This window comes from Xenopus laevis, chromosome 6L, assembly GCF_017654675.1.
Source record: "Xenopus laevis strain J_2021 chromosome 6L, Xenopus_laevis_v10.1, whole genome shotgun sequence".
Taxonomy (NCBI): domain Eukaryota; kingdom Metazoa; phylum Chordata; class Amphibia; order Anura; family Pipidae; genus Xenopus; species Xenopus laevis.
The window spans coordinates 21,673,768-21,693,995 of record NC_054381.1 but is presented as its reverse complement, the minus strand read 5'-3'; positions in this window follow the sequence as shown (position 1 = coordinate 21,693,995).

The following is a 20,228-nucleotide window of genomic DNA, read 5'->3' as shown; positions in this document are numbered from 1 at the left end:
AAAAAGTAGCAATAACAGAACATTTGTTTTTAGATGGGGTCATTTGAAAGCTTGAAAGAGTGAGAAGAAGAAGGCAAATTATTAAAGAACTATAAAAAGTTAAAAATGATGACCAAGTCAGAATTGGCCATTTTATAACATACTTAGCTTAAAGGCGAACCACCCCTGAAACCGATTTTGACTGAAAATGTGAACCTTAAGTTTAGCGAAATTAGATATATTAGTTATTTTATTGATAAAATGGTGGATGGAAGTTTGGTCGAGCTTGATTTAATAAAAATATGAGATAAATTTAGTATTAGTAAATAACCCCCTTTAAGTAAGGAGATCCAAATTACAGAAAACCTCAGGTCCATGGGATTTTGGATTACAGGTTCCATACCTGCATTATTTCAACATTTATAGTACTGGTATGGGACCTGTTATCCAGAATCCTTGGGACCTGGGGTTTTCCAGATATTTCCGTAATTTCAGGCCCAGATTTGTGGAAAGGCCACCAATGCCCGGGCCTAGGGTGGCAGGATTTTAGGGGGCCGCATGCTGCCCATCCACACCCACATTGGTTCAAAAACACTGGGGATGCACTTTTTTAAATTCCTGTGCGTCAATCCCCATTGCTCCAGTCGCGATGATAAAAATTTGCACGAATAGAGGTGAGGGGACAAACGGCAGTGGGCCTAGCTATGTAAATCCGGCCCTGCGTAATTTGGATCTTCATATAAACATTAAACAAACCCAATAGGCTGGTTTTGCTTCCAATAAGGATTAATTATATCTTAGTTGGGATCAAGTACAAGCTACTGTTTTATTATTACAGAGAAAAAGGAAATTATTTTTAAAAACATGGATAAATTGAGTAAAATGGAGTCTAAGGAAGACAGCCTTTCCATAATTCAGAGCTTTCTAAATAACGGGTTGCTGGATAAACGAGCCTATACCTGTATTTGAAAGTCACATAACTTAATAAGAAACATCTATTTTGTCATGACAGTGTTCCTTTAAGCTTGACTAAAGCCCGGCAGTTAGGATATGCACTCCAATAGGTTTCAGTGGCCTTTAGCTCTCAGCAAATAAAACCTTTGGTGTTAAAGTGAAGAGTTGTGGAGTCATAGAACAATGGCAAGCTGTTATGGGTCTCTGATGGGTTATTAGCAGTAAGTACATTCTGTTTGCTTACTCACAGGCCATCAAAGCAAAAGCACACAGGCCCGACTCAATTGCACTTTAGCCCATACATCATCAGAGCCAACCTGATTGGGCTGGATTCACAGATAAAAACTGGTTGTTTGCAGGCTCAGCTAAGGGAGTATATTTTGCCTAGCTTCCCTCTCAGACAAATGATGCTGTCCAAACGTGATAGGGGTTTCCCTAATGTGCAACAGTAAATCATCATTTCTACTTGGGCGACGGCTCTTCCTTGGAGCCTTCCTACTAACCCAGTTACTAGTCTGGGCTGTTTATTGCGCCGCATTCATTATGTGTATTATGGCATCTGACCATTTACTTCCTGATTTGCAAAGGAACATTAACTATTTAATAAGCGGAAAACCCAAATACCATTACCTGATAACTGCACCCTTAAAAGAGAAAACTAAAGCTTAGCAAAGAAGTAGGGTAGGGTAATTCTGCACATGATATTTTGGGGTTCTGTAGCAGCCCAAGGCAACCACTGATCTGTTGCAGAGAAGATTTGAGCCCTCTATTATACCTGGCTGATCAAGAAACAGCACATCAAAAACAGCATCAGTATTTATTTAAAGAGGTTGTTCAACTTTAAGTTTTTTAAACTTTTAGTATGATGTAGAGAGGGAGCTCTTGTGCCTGCTCACCCCGCCTACGACCGCAGACTGCCGGCTTCCGACTTCCAGCTTCTTGTTTTACAGACTCTTTGTGACATCATCGGAGGGGTGGGTCGGCGCTGGTCTATAAATGGAGAGGGGAAGGTGGGTGCGGGCTGGTGCGGTTTCGAGGTTTTATTGATCTGCACATCACTATTAAAGAGCATTTGTTTTGTTTTTTGTAGCATTACAGAGAATATGTTTTTAGATGGGGTCAGTGACCCACATTTGAAAGCTGGGAAGAGTAATAAGAAGAAGGCAAATAATTCGAAAATTATGGGTGCCCACAGGATGTTCACTCCTAATATAAATTAAAGCAGATCATCTTCCAGGTGCTTTGGGGGCCATTATCTTTGGGCGAATTTGTCGCGTTTCGCCCAAAAAATTGAGAATTTCCAGCGAAATTCACGAAACTATGAAAAATACGAGAAACGAGACAATTTGACGCACATTAAAGTCAATTGGCGAATTTTCCCTGCAATTTCGCTACTTTATTCGCCGGCGATGAGACGTGGAAATTCACCGCAAATTCATGCCTGGCGAATAAATTCGCCCATCACTACTTAATCCATCAAACCAGGTAAGTGTACTCAGCAGCACCCTTGTTCTCTAGGATGCAAATGTGTGTGGCCACTAAACGTTACAATTTTTTATTTGTGTTTCATTACTGGAATATTTATTCCATCCAAGTCAATACATTGTTCAGACAGTTTGGAATGATAACAACATGGATTGTGCCAAACCAAGCTTGTTGGACTGTAGGCCATGCCCTGTAATGATACTTGTTGGCGATTATACAAGAATACTTTGAGAGTTTATAATAAGGACAATGGAGGCCTTGGGGAATGCAGAATCTGCACATTGAAATTGCTAAATTGGATAGCAAAGGCAAATGTGAAATGTGCAGTGATGTTTAATACCAAACTGACCATTGCTCTTCTCTGAGATACTGCCAGAAAACTTACTTTGTTACAAACCCCCAAATACTTTTTTCTTATGTTAAAATAATATATACATAGAAGGCTAAAAATACTGTGCATTCAGCACAGCCTGATCGTTATTGTCTTCAGCAAACCAGTAACTCTATCCATGCTCCACAGAACTTGCAGAACTTTACAGAAACTCAGGGACCAATGAAATGATTAAAAAGATCCATTGCATGTGATATTTGGCTGTTATATTAAGCCCTTGGTTTACTGAGTCATATCCTTCCAAACTGTCTGCGTCTTAAATAATCTGTGTGTCAAGCCAGTTGCTTTTTTATATGGAAATGTAAGGAAGAAAGAAAGAAAGACAGATCCTAAGGGGAAAACAGTCTGTTTTGGGATATATCAGTACTAGCTGGTGTGACTTCTGTTTTTAACCAGGCACTCTTGTCTGAAAATAATTGAAAACTCTTTTTATATTTGTATATTTTCTATATACAAAATATATTTGTATTATGTATATTATCAGGAAATGCATTATGCAGGGAATTCGACATGAGACCTAAAGCCTAACTAAAGAAGTAGCTAGAAATGTTGTACATTATGTTTTGTGCTTCTGTACCAGCCCAAGGCAACCACAGCCCTTTAACAGTAAAGATCTGTGTCTCCAAAGATGCCCCAGTAGCTCCCCATCTTCTTTTCTGCTGATTCACTGCACATGCTCTGTGCTGCTGTCACTTACTGAGCTTAGGGACCCACTCACAATATACAGTACACATAGAATAGAAATGTCACAATATAAGGCTGATTAGTAATTAATACAGATAATTACTACATGACAGCACAGAAACCAGTGCAGCTAGCATCATAATTTAATAATCAGCCCTGTAGCATCATATTAAATAGGAGCATGCTCAGTAGAGAGAAATGGATCAACTAATGTATGAATCTGTGCCAGGTTAGAGAGCTGTGAGCAGGCTCAGTGCAAAGATATTGGGAAACATGCACGTCAATCGGAGCAACCTGGATTCTTGACATTCCTAGACCTCCGTCCAGAAGTGAAGGAAGTTGAAATTCTAGTTTTGGGTGGCTACAAATAGAAATCTTATCATTATATGTGATTAATTAGCAGATTATTTCTTTTTTTTGGAAAGCTTTGATGGCTCTGTTAATCAACGTTAATATCTGCCTATATGCTTTTAGCATTAACTGAAATTGCAAGAGAACGAGAAGACAATAGGGCTCATTTATGTCTTCAAATTCAGTGAACAAAGTGCAATTTCGAGTGGAATTGACACGTTTTTCCCCCACAATGGAGAGTTTTTCCCCCCAGAATTCCAGCATCATTGAGGTTGCAAGGTGGTAATGTACTTGGTGCAATTGTACTGGATCTATTGCAATTGAATCAGATTTGCTTAAATCAACAGAACTGGGCAAATGGTCCCTCTGGCATTATTGGAGTTTGGTTTGTTTGGCGTGGGAGGGCTCATTTACCATAACAACCACAGTTGTAGTTGCACAGAAATTTTCTCAGTAATTGCGTCTATTGTCACTATATTATATTATATTATAATAAAGATACGTTTGTCCAATGACGTTCCCTGTATTTCTTTCTGTTCTGATTTCACACACAGGTATTTAGATCTACTTTGGTGCAAACCCCACCAGATTATCAGCCGGTGTTCTCTCAGCTGTTGCTCATGTCAGATAGTATCAAAGCCCAATAACTCAACATGAATTAAGTTAAAAAAAAAATGCTCTTTTTTATTGTCATGGCATGAATATACGACATTTAGCCGTCTCCAGCTTTCACATTTTCTCAGAGCTCGCTTCTTAATTAAACTTGCCTTTTCAATTTTGAGAATGGCTTTATTAAAACTTATCCAAACATGTGGCAAATTCAATTAAACCGTGGTATTTTTAAAGTTTTTTTTTTTTTTAAGATTTTTTTTCTCTAGACATTTGGAAAGGGTTCCACACATCCAACATTCATTTTAAATTTCATGTAGGTTTTTATTTCACAGACATGGAAATGAAACACACCATGAAGGTGGGGTGTCATGAAAAAAACATTTGCTTCCTTTGACAAATACGTATTCTTTCTTTTTTTTTTTGCATATATTGAATCTTTACCGGGATCCAATTTAATCAACAGAAGAACCAAAAATAATAGAGATTGTTTCAGTGCAGCCGAGTGAGAAAGCCTAAAGGAAAGATGTTAGAGAAATATAATATAACTCCATGTGAAATAATAGCTACATTGCCAAAAAAACAGTAATTCAAGGCGTTAGGCCTATTAGTTGAGCTCCCTGAACATAGTGGAAAATAATAAGTCATAAGAATGGCAGGAATTATATATATATATATACACTTTGGGTATGTGTCAGTTAAAGAGACAGTGTTACAAAGAAAGGAACGTGCTGCTGAAGATTGGTCTAGTGATGGTGTAGGAGCATGAAAAATATCATTAACGGTTCTACTTGCGGACTTAAGGTGGCCATACACGGGCCGATAAAAGCTGCCGACAGACCGAGTCGGCAGCTTATTGGCCCGTGTATGGGGGCCCCCGACGGGCTTCCCCGATCGAGATCTGTCCGAAAGTCGGCCAGATCTCGATCGGATCACGGCCGCATCTGTTCGTTGCGGATCACGGCCGCGTCTGTTCGTTGATGCGGTCCCGCGATCCGACCGCCCATTTGGCGAACGCTAGGATCCGATCGTTGGGCCCTAGGGCCCACGATCGGATCAGCCCAATATTGCCCACCTCAAGGTGGGCATATCGGAGGGAGATCCGCTCGTTTGGCGACATCGCCAAACGAGCGGATCTATCCGTGTATGGCCACCTTTACACTTAAAGGGGACCTGTCAACTTATGAAATAATTCCAAATCCTATTTTATTATGTAAGTCAAGGAAAATACACTTCACTTACACTATAAAAATATTTAAATGTTGTTTTTCTTAGTCTTAGAATTCACAATCACCGCAAGCAGGCAGCAGCCATTTTGTAGACATTGTGACAATATATTTTTGATATGACCACATTTATATGAGAACAGCCTATTCCAATGACGGACAAATGGTTATGTGTCAGAGTGTAAGAATAATAAAGTCTAATAACAAATGCCCCTATCATTCTGACTCAGCAATAACCAAATGCCCAAGGCAGGAAAGGTGAAGGGATGGGTGATGTTCCCCATTTATTATTTCTCTTATTAATGACACCCCTGTGATGAGAGTCCACTTTGTATGTTACTGACATAATTCATAGTGTCAGCAGATACTAGATGAGGCCCCTTTGTACAGAAGTGTTTTCTTCATTTATTGAGTCCCTCCCTGTGTCTGCTTTTAACAGATAAAGAACTGCAAGGCTGAGGGACAGTTGTAAGTGGGAAACTATTTCCAGTGCAATATCTGTAGCTAAGTACATTCAGTCCTCTTCCAACATTTTGGGAGGGTTCAAGTTATATAACATATATATGTGTATTTTAAAGGGATATTGTCATGGGAAATTTTTTTTTTCTCAAAATGAATCAGTTAATAGTGCTGCTCCAGCAGAATTCTGCATTGAAATCCATTTCTCAAAAGAGCAACCAGATTTTTTTATATTCAATTTTGAAATCTGACATGGGGCTAGACATATTGTCAATTTCCCAGCTGCCCCAAGTCATGTGACTTGTGCTCTGATAAACTTCAATCACTCTTTACTGCTGTACTGCAAGTTGGAGTGATATCACCCCCTCCCTTTTCCCCCCCAGCAGCCAAACAAAAGAACAATGGGAAGGTAACCAGATAACAGTTCCCTAAGGGTAAGGACACACTGGACGATTTGTCGCCAACGTTTTTAAAAAGCAAATTGCGGCGACATATCGCTCGTTTTGTCTCTGAACAAAAACAAATGAAAGACGCCAGCTCCTGTGCCCACAGCGCGTTTGTGAATCGCCTGTAGCTCCAAAACGCACTGAGACCCTTTTCTGAGCGATTTATCAGAAATAGCATGTACTTAGAAAAGCACTGAAATCTCCTAGACACGCACACACATACAGATAAAAAGCAGCAATTGTATTCAAATTACAATGCGAACACAATGACGCAAGAACGTAAAGACGCCAGGTTACAGCGGGAAGCACAAACCGTTTCCGGTTTGGGTGGAGCACGTACCGCACAGAGTAATGGGATACAAATCGCTCTGGGCCAATAGTCGCTGTGAATCGTCTGTTCAAAAAAGATGATCGTCTTGTCGCCGCGATTTACTTTTTTAAAACGTTGGCGACAAATCGTCCAGTGTGTCCTTACCCTAACACAAGATAACAGCTGCCTGGTAGATCTAAAAAAAACACTTAAAGGGATACTGTCATCGGAAAACATGTTTTTTTCAAAACGCATCAGTTAATAGTGCTACTCCAGCAGACTTTTGCACTGAAATCCATTTCTCAAAAGAGCAAACAGATTTTTTTAAATTCAATTTTGAAATCTGACATGGGGCTAGACATTTTACCATTTCCCAGCTGCCCCCAGTCATGTGACTTGTGCCTGCACTTTAGGAGAGAAATGCTTTCTGGCAGGCTGCTGTTTTTCCTTCTCAATGTAACTGAATGTGTCTCAGTGAGACATGGGTTTTTACTATTGAGTGTTGTTCTTAGATCTACCAGGCAGCTGTTATCTTGTGTTAGGGAGCTGTTATCTGGTTACCTTCCCATTGTTCTTTTGTTAGGCTGCAGTACAGCAGTAAAGAGTGATTGAAGTTTATCAGAGCACAAGTCACATGACTTGGGGCAGCTGGGAAATTGACAATATGTCTAGCCCCATGTCAGATTTCAAAATTGAATATAAAAAAATCTGTTTGCTCTTTTGAGAAATGGATTTCAGTGCAAAATTCTGCTGGAGCAGCACTATTAACTGATTCATTTTGAAAAAAATGTTTTTTCCCATGACAGTATCCCTTTAATAGTAAAAACCCATGTCTCACTGAGACACATTCAGTTACATTGAGAAGGAAAAACAGCAGCCTGCCAGAAAGTATTTCTCTCCTAAAGTGCAGGCACAAGTCACATGACCAGGGGCAGCTGGGAAATTGACAAAATGTCTAGCCCCATGTCAGATTTCAAAATTGAATATAAAAAATCTGTTTGCTCTTTTGAGAAATGGATTTCAGTGCAGAATTCTGCTGGAGTAGCACTATTAACTGATGTTTTCCTATGACAGGATCCCTTTAATCTATAAAAGCTTGCGAAAAGGGGAGTGACTTTGGCAAAACGCTCATGGGACACTTCGGTGTAACATGATCTTTTTCCAAAAGCAAAACCATTAAATATTCTTTGTTAAACTCAATAAACCTCATTCTATTTGAAATAGCCTTATCTCGATGTTTTGCTTTCCATAAAACGAGGTCATAGCAATAAAATTATCAACAATTGTTATTAAGGCAATCTTTATATCATGCCAAAATCTTTTGTATGTGCCAGAATGGGGCACCTGATGTCCATCCCCATGCAGTGGTTACATATAGGGTTGCCACCTTTTCAGAAAGTTTTTACTGGGCAGTGGTGGGGCGAGAACAAAGGGACGGGCCGTGATGCAAAAAGGGGCGGCACTGAGATGCAGAAGGGGGTGGAGCCATGCCAATAGATGGCCAGAAGACAGAGAAAAGAAAAGTTTCTAGCAAAACTTTGTTAAGGGTAAATTCGTAACCCAGCCCTGGCCTTGGCAGGTGTTTTACCAGCTAGGTCAGTAAAATACCAGTTGGGTGGCAACCCTAGTTACACAATTAGATGGTTAGGAAAGAGGGGGAATGTGGGGAGAACAGTGACAGCACAGAATAGAAAGTGAAAGTAGTTCCCGACCCCGCCCCTATGCCGTCTTGTGAGTTTACAATGATTTGTATTGTGTTACATTTTACCTGCATTGAGTTCAGTTAGTGGAAACTGGAGAGCAAATTTTGGTTATTAAATTAAAAAACAAAAATAGAGCTCATAGCTGAGTCAGAGCTGTAAAGGGTTGGTTCACCTTTATGTTAACGTTTAGTATGTTATAGAATGGCTAATTCTAAGCAACATTTCAACTGGCCTTCATTTTTTATTTTTTTATTGTTTTTGAAGTTTTCACCTTCTTCTGACTGTTTGCAGCTTTCAAATGGGGATCACTGACCCCATCTAAAATGCTCTGTAAGGCTACAAATTAATTGTTACTGCTACTTTTTATTACTCATCTTTCTATTCAGGCCTCTCCTATTCATTTTCCAGTCTCTTATTTATATCAATGCATGGTTGCCAGGGGCAATTTGGAGCCTAGCAACTTGATGATTAAAACTGCAAACTGGAGAGCTGCTGAGTAAAAAGCTAAAAACCCCAAAAACAAGAAATAATAAATAAATGAAAACCTACTGCAAATTGTCACTCTCTAAATCATACTAAAAGTTAATTTAAAGGTGAACAACCCCTTAATAATTTTTGGATTTTTTTTTTTAGACAAATATAACTTGTGATAAATCTGGCCCAGTATCTTCATTTCCCTTGAGATGAATTCATGTAAAGTAACAGATACCCAGGATACAAAGGAAGGACAAGTTTGGGGTTATCTTGGCACTGGATTTACCATTGCAGTTTGTGACGGTTTAATATTTCTTTTAAATAATGGGCCCATTTTTCATGTCATAAGTGCTTAGTGGATTGTATAGGGCTGCTGTAAACAATAGAATGCCAATACATGGCTTTGCAGTAACTGCTTTCACATAAGTATGACTGTTACCTTATCCGCTCTTTTTTCTGGTCACAGTAATCTACCACCCGACTGGCTTTACTTAAACTGGGCTGGAAGGCAACCGAAGACAGAAGAGACACCAAGGAAGACTTTACGCTCTGCACCAGAGTCAAAACAGGACTGGTCTAAATATAAATAAGGTAGAAAGATATGGGGCTCTAGTCTCAATTCAAACTCTTGGGCAGGAAGATGTTCTACTTGTGTTTATGGAAAGCAGATTCCAAAGGAGATGCCTGTGCCACATCTTTTTGTAGAGCGAAGGACATAATTGTTACCTAATGATTTTGCTTGCTTGTATTTTAAGAAGGCACCAGTTACAAATATTATCCAAACCACAAGCCTTTTGCTTATTCTGTGGCTCTATGAATTGATAATGTGGATACTACTATCAACTGTGTGTCACCCAAGAACATAGTAGTTGTTGAGCATGGAGCTGGCAATGCAGAATGTCTACTCTAAGTTGATAGGGGCTAAATATCGACCATTCCTATAGTAAAGGCCAACATTCCCATGTGCCATTGCTGGTATACATTCCAGTTACTGTATATGGAGCACAATGTCAATGCCAGTAAGTAGCCACAATAAACAATTCTTTGTTGGAGATTATAGTTCTTTCTGCACCAAACTTGACGTTCATCCATATACAGGTATGGGACCTATTATCCAGAATGCTTGGGACCTGCAGTTTCCCAGGTAAGGGGTCTTTCTGTAATTTGGATCTTCAGACATTGTCTACTAAAAAAAACATTTAAACATTAATTTAAAATTAAACCCAATAAGATTGTTTTGCTTCCAATAAGGATTAATTATGTCTTAGTTTGGACCAAGTACAAGGTGCTGTTTAATTATTACAGAGAAAAAGGAAATTATTTTCTTAAAATGGAGTCTATACAGGTATGGGATCATTATCCGTTATCCAGAAAGCTCCGAATTATGAAAAGGCGATCTCCCATGGACTCTATTTTATCCAAATAATCAAAATCAATCTTTTTCTCTGTATTAATAAAACAGTACCTTGTACTTGATCCCAACTAAGATATAATTAATCCTTATTGGAGGCAAAACCATCCTATTGGGTTTATTTAATTTTTCTAGCAGACCTACGGCATGAAGATCCAAATTACGGAAAGATCCATTATCCAGAAACCCCCAGGTCCTGAGCATTCTGGATAACAGGTCCTATACCTTATATACCTATATTACATAATTTGACGCTTTCTGGATAACATGTTTCTGGATCCTATACCTGTAGTATTATCCAAAGCTTCCAAATGTTCATTTGGATTGTGATTTCATCTTTTATCGTTCAGCATTAATTTATAAGGCAAAAAATATATGTTTTGTCCCTGAATGCAAATGAAACGCCTATGATTACGTATCTGTGATACGAAATGCGTCAGAAAACGGATTATTTTAACCTGCTGAAATAAACTTCAACGTTTTATCCTTACGAGTGGTGTACGTAGTGTTTGCCGACATTTTTCACTCCCTGAATGCAAATAGTCTAACTTAGCACCAAAGTAAGTTTCCTGCCAGCTAGACAGTGCTTCTCATGTTAACTGAAATGGGAGCAGCGCAAGGAAGGGAGATTAAGCAAATCTAGGGCTGTACTACTGGGCCAAATAAAATAGGTGTTTCTTTAGAAACATACTGTACATAGGGCACAGTAAAGGAGGCTGAAAAATAGAGACATGTCCATTCAGGTCAACTGTACAAGGGGCCTATAAACAGGTATGGGATCTGTTATCTGGAAGCCCGTTATTCAGAAAACTCAGAATTATGGGAAGGTCATCTTCCATAGACTCCGTTATAATCAAATAATTAAAAATTTCATAAATGATTTCCTTTTTCCCTGTAATAATAAAACAGTATCTTGTATCTGATCCCAACTAAGATATAATTAATCCTTATTGGAAGCAAAAACAGCCTATTGGGTTCAATTATTATTTAAATTATTTTTAGCAGACTTAAGGCATGCTGATCCAAGTTACAGAAAGATCCCTTATCTGGAAAACCCCAGGTCCCAAACATTCTGGATAACAGGTCCCATAGATCTCTGTCTCTCCTGTTTGCTCACCAATATATTTGGCCCACTGCTTATTCCTACTGCAATAATTCATTGCATTTTTTTTTTTTTTTTTTTTTTTTAGAAAATCAGACAGTTTAGAATGTTGAAATGATGTAGCAAGTGTTCCACCCATGCAGAAGCTTTATATGTGTATCTGTCACAACTTTTACTTTATCTGGGCACATTAATTATGCTATATTGCTACAATAAGCTGTGTATGAATAAGGGAGCAGTAAAAATGTCACTAAGTCTATAATGAGAAACATGAAATCTGTGTCTGCCTCCTGTAAGATCAGCATATTGATTTAGCTTGTCGGTTCACTTTAATGTTGAGATTTCAGGGATGAAATGTATATAAGGACCTAGCAGATCCCCAAACCCCTTTCTGGAATATTGGAATCAGAAAATCAACCTAAAAATGATTCGCTGAAATAAAATTCCATCTAATTGAAACGTGGATGGGCTCACAGAAAATGGGCTTTTTTATTTATAACAGAGAGGGGCAGAGTTACAAAAATATTCCTGAAAGGCAGACAAGTATTTTGAAGCATATATCAAAGCAGATAAAAGCTGGTAAGAAAGAAAATGGGGTGTCAGAGCTCAGTGCAACACTCCTCAGGATCATTAAAGGGATACTGTCATTGGGAAAAAACAAAATTTCAAAATGAATCAGTTAATAGTGCTGCTCCAGCAGAATTCTGCACTGAAATCAATTTCTCAAATGAGCAAACAGATTTTTTTTATATTCAATTTTGAAATCTGACATGGGGCTAGACATTTTGTCAATTTCCCAGCTGCCCCTGGTCATGTGACTTGTGCCTGCACTTTGGGAGAGAAATGCTTTCTGGCAGGCTGCTGTTTTTCCTTCTCAATGTAACTGAATGTGTCTCAGTGGGACATGGGTTTTTACTATTGAGTGCTGTTCTTAGATCTACCAGGCAGCTGTTATCTTGTGTTAGGGAGCTGTTATCTGGTTACCTTCCCATTGTTCTTTTGTTTGGCTGCTGGGGGAGAAAAGGGAGAGGGGTGATATCACTTGCAGTACAGCAGTAAAGAGTGTTTGAAGTTTATCAGAGCACAAGTCACATGACTTGGGGCAGCTGGGAAATTGACAATATGTCTAACCCCATGTCAGATTTCAAAATTGAATATAAAAAATCTGTTTGCTCTTTTGAGAAATGGATTTCAGTTCAGAATTCTGCCTGGAGCAGCACTATTAACTGATTCATTTTGAAACAAATGTTTTTTCCCATGACAGTATCCCTTTAATTCCAGATGCTAAATTCAAATGGGTAATAACCCAAATGTAAAATTGTTAAATATGAAATTTCAGTATTTTCTATCGAGCATTACCTGCCTCTGTAAGTCAGACCCCCAAGAGTGAATTGATTGTAATGCTTCATTTAAATATATCAGAGATCCTGCTTAGTCCTAGATAAAATCCTGGGGCAACTTTTAACTGAAATTGAAATGGAAGCATTGGCTTTACTGCAAGTCTATAAACAATGCAGGAATAGGAAATCTTGTAGTTCTCTGCCTTGAAATGCATTGCATCACGTTTGCTGTGTTAAGAAATGCTGGGGCCACAATGTCACAGAATGCTGGGCTCACAGTCACATATATCTCTGGGGCTATTGTTTCACGAAATGCTGAGTCCAATGTACCAGAAGGAGTCGAAGAGCTTTTCTGTGATGGATGTCCCAATACTTTCCTAGGCATTGTATTCAAGACATATTTTGTGTCTGGCCCATTAGTGATTTTCAGTTTCCTACAACTACATGTCTTTCCTATTTGGACGCTAAACGATCTTCATTAATGATGGAAACCACAGAGATGTTTATAAAAATGGTACAATCAATAGTGCAAAATGTCTTATTAAACATCAGTCAATAAAATGAATGGTGATTGAAGGAAATAGCATCTCATATGTTTCCATTAAGAGACTGGCTCCAGAGGCAGGGTTCTAGTAATTTAGGCACCTGAAGCAGAACAAAGCAGTTGCCCCCCCCCCCCGTCCAAGCGTTAGACTGTTTGTTTCATCCAATCACTAAAGCTAAGTCCCTTCTAGCATTTCCCCTGAAGTGTGGTTATTGTCGCCATCATGATTAACACTCTTGTGTGCCATACTCACAGGCCATTGCCGTTAAATATTTTAGAAAAAGAAAATCTCTGCATTTCATTGCTAAAACCTTCCCTGGATGAAATACATATACATCAGCATGACACATAACACGGAGAAGAATTGACTCGAAATTTAGGACAACTCATTAAGATATCTTGCTGGTGCATTATTTGGTTTGCATGCTCTCATCCATGAGTTTTCGTTATTGGTGCCAACATAGTGGTGCCCACATGTGGAAATCCCTGTAATGATGGCTCTGGTGCCCATTACAATTCACCAGCTTTCAGTATTATTTAAAGGACTTAAGGGTTGGGTTCAGTGCTTGGTTATCAAGTTTCCTTCCTTGAGATGTTAGTTCACAAGATCCTCAGGGACTGTTGCAGTTAATAGTATATTTTGCTCTTCTAAACAGTGGTTTCTTTTCATTTAGAGATGTATAGCACTAAATGTTTCGGATCACTAGGATCCTTCCTCTGGTGAAGTATAGTATATTTTATGTTTTTCTTCCTTGAGAGTCTGGCACTTTGTTTATGGTTGATATTCCCACTATGATTTCTATCTTATTTTTTTGTGTCTGTCCTAAACTCTGGCCAGTCTACTGTGTTGGATTTGAAGAAGAAGCAGGGCCGACCGGCACTCAAATGGATCCACAGGACCAGTGAAAAGTAGTTAAAAAATACATTTTTATTTATACAAAGTTGTATATTTGCATCTCCATCCCCCCCTACCCGTTTCGCACCCACCTAGGGCATTTAATCATGGGCTCTACTGTGTTGACCCAGCTCTGTCTGCCCTGATATTGGATTGGCCTGGCAGACCATCCCTGGAACTTTGGCTTAGAACTAATTGGCCTATCTCCACTACACCAGCTCCTTGTCTCAGTATCAAAAGAGATGATGAGCTGATAACCCAATACAGAACTCTAGAACACTAGGAGTAGATGCCCTCTCATGAACCAGGAGTAGTACCAAAAGGAAGCAGCAGACTCAGGTGGGCTCAGGTCCATTGAGTCTACTATAACAGCTCGGTGTCTCAATATCAGGAGACGTTGGTGTCTGTACAAGTTGTTTGTGGGTCAATAGCTATACTTGATATAAGAAGACTTGGTTTGATCCTAATGCTAGGTAATCTTGAAGCTTTTATTTAATACAATAGTGACAATATTTTACTCATATTGAGGGCAGACACTAAATTATCAGAACAAAGTTGGCACAGGGATTGATCCCTTTGAAGAAGTGGAAAGAAATTCCATACAGTTTAATTAGGACTTTTCCACCAAAGAGGTAATTTTTGTCTCAGCAATGAGAAGGTTTTTTTTAATTTTTTTAGTCATAGTTAGTGTAACAGGCACTACAGCTAAATACTCTTAGTTCTATAAGGCGGCCATAAGGAAGTAAGTAAATGGGAAAATGATAAGTACAGTGCTGTGTACAATTTTCAGCCTATATGGGATAAAATATAAAACACCTCACAGTGTGTCCTCTTGACCAGGACCATTCCTGATTTCTTGTGAATTTCCTCATTTCCTCTCCCACATCTTTAACTCATCCTTTATCTGGCATCTTCCCTATATTCCTTAAAACACCCATACCCATTATTCTCATAATGAAAAAATCATCCCTTGATCCCTCTCAGCTTTGTAATCATCATCCGATTTCCCTGCTACCCATCTGCTCAAAATTACTGCACTGTATAGAATACACTCAACTAGCTGAGCCCTTAACAACCAACAGCCTTCCAGACTTAAATCAGTGTGCCTTCTGAAGAATACAGATTTCAAAGAGCTCTTGTCAGGCTTAGCAATGATTTATTCTAAGCGTAACAAGAACAGAACATTACTTCAGCCCATGGACCAAACAGAAGAATGCAATTTCTTGTCCATTTTGACCAACGGCCAACTTATTCTATAGGGAAACACCAGAGCAGTGTTAGATTCAGATTCATAAAAAAAAAATCATGTTTTTGTTAAGCATCCTCCATAGTGAACTATGTGGACTGGGACTGAGGATTGGGTTTTTTCGACAGAATTGTACATTTTTAGGATTATCAAGAGCTGATGACGCAAGACATAAAATCCAGTTGGCCAGTGACTATCACTGCTGTCTGTCTGCCAGTATCTCTTGTAGGGCCATGCCAGCACCTCAGAGTAGGTGCCTTTATAGTATAGAAATATAGAGGCATTCTGGCACCAAAGCATTAATTGAATAAGACATTACACAATTTAGTGTCATCGTGTCACTATGAGAAAGTCACCTTGTAATTACATTGCATGAATTTTGTCATGAAACGATAATACACAATGAGTCACTGGTCACCCAGATTGACATTCAGTTGTGTAAAAGTGCTGTCATGCTGAATTCTTAAGCACATATTTCTCTCAGTACTAAAACAATGGACAAGGCAAGAAAATCCTCACTCAAGATCATGTTTTGAAACCCATCTTGAGCAAGCACCAGGTAGCATCTACTGGTCATGTTGCTTACAGCAAACATCTGACAGGTTGCTGGATCAACGAAGAGATAGGAAGGGGCACACAAGCTGCAGACTCTACTGCAAATGTCTTTATTTAACACTACATGTTTCAGACCAGGTCCAGACTGAGAATTAAAATAGGCCCTGGCATTTCAGGTACACAGAGGCCCAATCAGCACCCACCAGCCCACTAAATACTGACTTTCTATGGCACCTTATAGCAGCCCCTCTGGCATTTGCCAGAACCCACAGATTGCCATTCCAGGCCTCTTTCAGACCACATGGATCCTTTTTGAAGTGAAAAAGACTGACTGGTTTCTATCAGTTGCTGAAGCTGGCGAAAACACTGCATGTACTAATAGCTGGAAGTGATTTAGGCTACCTTCAAGGACTACAGTTACAGGACTATCTATTATTATTATTATTATTATTATTAACATGTATTTATATAGCGCCAACATATTGCGTAGCACTGTAAAGTAAATGTGATTATACAACTAAATCACATGAATTATATACATAGAACATATGGAGTTACATACATCACAATCAATACAGGTACAAAAAGGTACAAAAATGTGAGGCATACAGTCTAAAGGGAAGGGAGTAATACAGAAGGTGTGGGAGTGGGCAAGATTGAATTAAGTGGGTGAGAAATGCGGTATTGTATGTGGTGTTGCGTATGGTAGTTAGGCAGAGTGAGGGTAGGCTTCTCGAAAGAAGTGCGTTTTCAGATATTTCTTGAAAGCTGAAAGGTTGGGAGAAAGTCGGACAGACCGTGGGAGAGAGTTCCAGAGGAGGGGTGCAGCCCTTGCAAAGTCTTGAATGCGAGCATGTGAGGAGGTAATGAGAGAAGAATTGAGTAGCAGGTCAGTAGAGGAGCATAGTAAGCGGTTGGGTGAGTATATAGAGATGAGTTCAGAGATGTAGGGTGGGGCAGAGTTATAAAGTGCTTTGAAAGTCAGTGTCATTAATTTGAATTTGATTCTGAAAGGTAACGGAAGCCAGTGCAGGGATTGACAGAATGGCGAGGCAGAGGAGGAGCGGTTGCTGAGGTATATGAGCTTAGCAGCAGTGTTCATTATGGACTGGAGAGATGACAGTCTCTGGAGGGGGAGGCCAATTAAAAGAGAGTTACAGTAGTCTTGGGTGCATCTTGGCAGCATCTTGGGTGATAAATGATCGTATTTTGGATATTTTCCTTAGGTGGAAGTGACATGATTTAATAAGTGAACAGATGTGAGGAGTGAATGACAGGGCAGACCCAAGGCACCGGGCCTGGGGAGAGGGGGTGATAGTGGAATTGTTAACTATGATGGATACTTCCGGGATGTTGCTGGTATTAGTTGGAGGAAAGAGAACCATTTCAGTTTTAGAGAGGTTTAATTTAAGGTAGCGTTGCGACATCCAGGTAGAGATAGCGGACAGGCAGGAGGAGACGCGAGTTAGGAGTTCTGGGTTGAGATCAGGAGATGAGAGATAGATCTGAGTATCGTCAGCATAGAGGTGGTAGTGGAAACCATACGAGTTGATTAATTTGCCGAGGGAGGAAGTATAGAGGGAGAATAGTAATGGTCCCAGGACAGAGCCTTGGGGAACTCCAACAGAAAGAGGTAGGGGAGAAGATGCTACTCCATTGTAGGAGACACTGAAGGAACGATTGGTGATGTAAGAAGAGAACCAGGACAGGGCTGTGTCACGAAGGCCAAGCGAATGAAGGGACTGGAGGAGGAGAGGGTGATCTACAGAGCAAAATCCCCAACCAGTGGCTTGTGAGCAGCATGTTGCTCACCAACCCTTTGGATGTTGCTCCCAGTGGCACGTAAAGCAGACATTCTGTTTGGAATTCCTGACTTGGAAGTAAGTTTTAATTGCATAAAAACCAAATTTACTGCCAAACAGAGCCTCCGTTAGACTGCAATTCCACATAGGGGCTACCTAATAGGCAATAGGATCCCTTATTTGTTCCCCCAGGAACTTTTCTAATGCTTGTTTTGCTCCCGGGTTTACCCGACTTACTACAATTGAATGGGGTTCACAAGTAAAAAAGTTGGCGATCCCTGATCTAAAGGTTTAAAGTGGACCTGTCATCCAGACATAAAAAGCCTTTCACCTCCTCCCGAGGTGAAAGGCGGCTGTTAAAGGCGGAAGCAAAAGCCGAGAACGGGGTGCTTAGCATTAGTTCTGAATTTAGGGTGCCGACCGTGACAAAAAGCATGTGTGTATGAGTATGTGTGTGAGCCTTAGCATGTAAAAGAACAAGGAAATAAGCGTCATAGAAAAATGACTGGTTTGGATTGCTTTGGTGCCCTTAGATTTTAAGAGTTGGAAAAATTGGTTGCAAATTTGTCCTACTAAAAATAACTGTGGGCTGTTTCTCTAAGGCTTATGGCACATGGAGAACATACTTCTCCACTGATAATGTTTCTGAATCAGAAGCACAGTGTGAGAAGCACATAGAGCAGAGACCTCCACATTCATCAAGTGGGCGACAGCAGTAGTCAAACTATCCCACGTGCCATAGGCCATAAAGGGAGTTTTCAGTGACTTTGCTCCCATTGTTATCCCTCCAAAATCAAGTCAAGGAAACGTTGCAAATAATGATATAACTTTCATTCTTGGAGGGCAGTGTAGAGCTGACATTGCAGTTGCATTCGATTTTGTATGTATATTTCAATCGCCGAGCTGAAGTTAAGGTTTATTTTAGCAATTATGGTCAATTTCAAAGCTAATGGATAAAAATACACTTAATCTAATTGAACAGTCTCAGTAACCCTTGTTGGTAAATTCACAGGCTTCGGAAGTCTTCAGACGACATCTGATTATTTGTAATCTGATTCGACTGTTTAGATTGTAAGATCTTATTTCAAAGCCCCCGATTAACCGAGCGAGTTGTATGGGGACAATGTGCTTATTAGCCCATATACTTCAAGCATATTGAAATGTAGAAATGTGCATTGAGTGCACGTGGAACATATGTTTCCAACCAGACTGCTATTTGTAATGCTGCTATATGTACCTAGATAATCAGCTTGCTCGGCTGGAATATGGGCTTGCTCAGGTTTATATACTGACTTCAATTGAACCAGTTCTTATTACAGGTTCACCAGCACTTAAGAAATGTCAGCTCATGCCCATTCAGGCCTGGGTTCCGGCAGGGAACAAGGCTAAAGAATGAATACAAGTACAGTTTAAAAGAATAACTAATACTAATAATCTCAAAATAAGTTTTCAGTTTTATATATGTTTTTTACATGTAAGTCCAAAGTAAGGGTAGAACTTTGGGCAGGCAGAGCAACACACATTCTGTGTCAGGATTAAATGAACGATTCTTGATGGCAAAGTCAGACTTGACTAAGTTATTTCACAATCTAAAATAAGAAGAATGAAATAAGTAAAGAATGCAGCCATTCCCAGCTAATCGGCACATTATGTGAGGCTTTCGTTTGGCTATTCCTTATAAGGACCCAACACAATTTAAATGTGCTGAATGTTAAAAGTCTTTTCCCAGGAATTATATTTATTTCGCTAGACATTCAGAAACAATTGGATAAGAGATGGCAGAAAGGAATGAAATCCAATGCAGATTGTTGCTTTGGGTTAGTGGCCCACATTACCACATTAGGGCCCTGAGAGGGCTCCACTACAGGCTTATTCTTGCTACAGGAGTTCATCAATTTGAATATTGCTGGCACAGACAGCATACAGCCCCTATTTGGATGACTAAAAACACAGATATGTGGCTTTCCGTGGCCCTCAAAGCTCTACCACCCAACAGTGCCTCTGTCCTGCCCTACAGGCTGCACATATTGTTTACCCAGCATTACATGGGCTGATAGAATGAGATGGTGTAGGCAATGGTTCTCAACGGGAGTATTATTACTTCAGTGCTTCAAATATGCACCAGGCACCATTGGCTTCTAAATACACCTGCTGATAGTAGTTTTAGTTGATTAAATCTAAACTTGGATGATGAATGCATAATATACATAAACTATTTAGCCAAAAGACAACTGACTGTTCAACATCTCATCCTCTTACCAA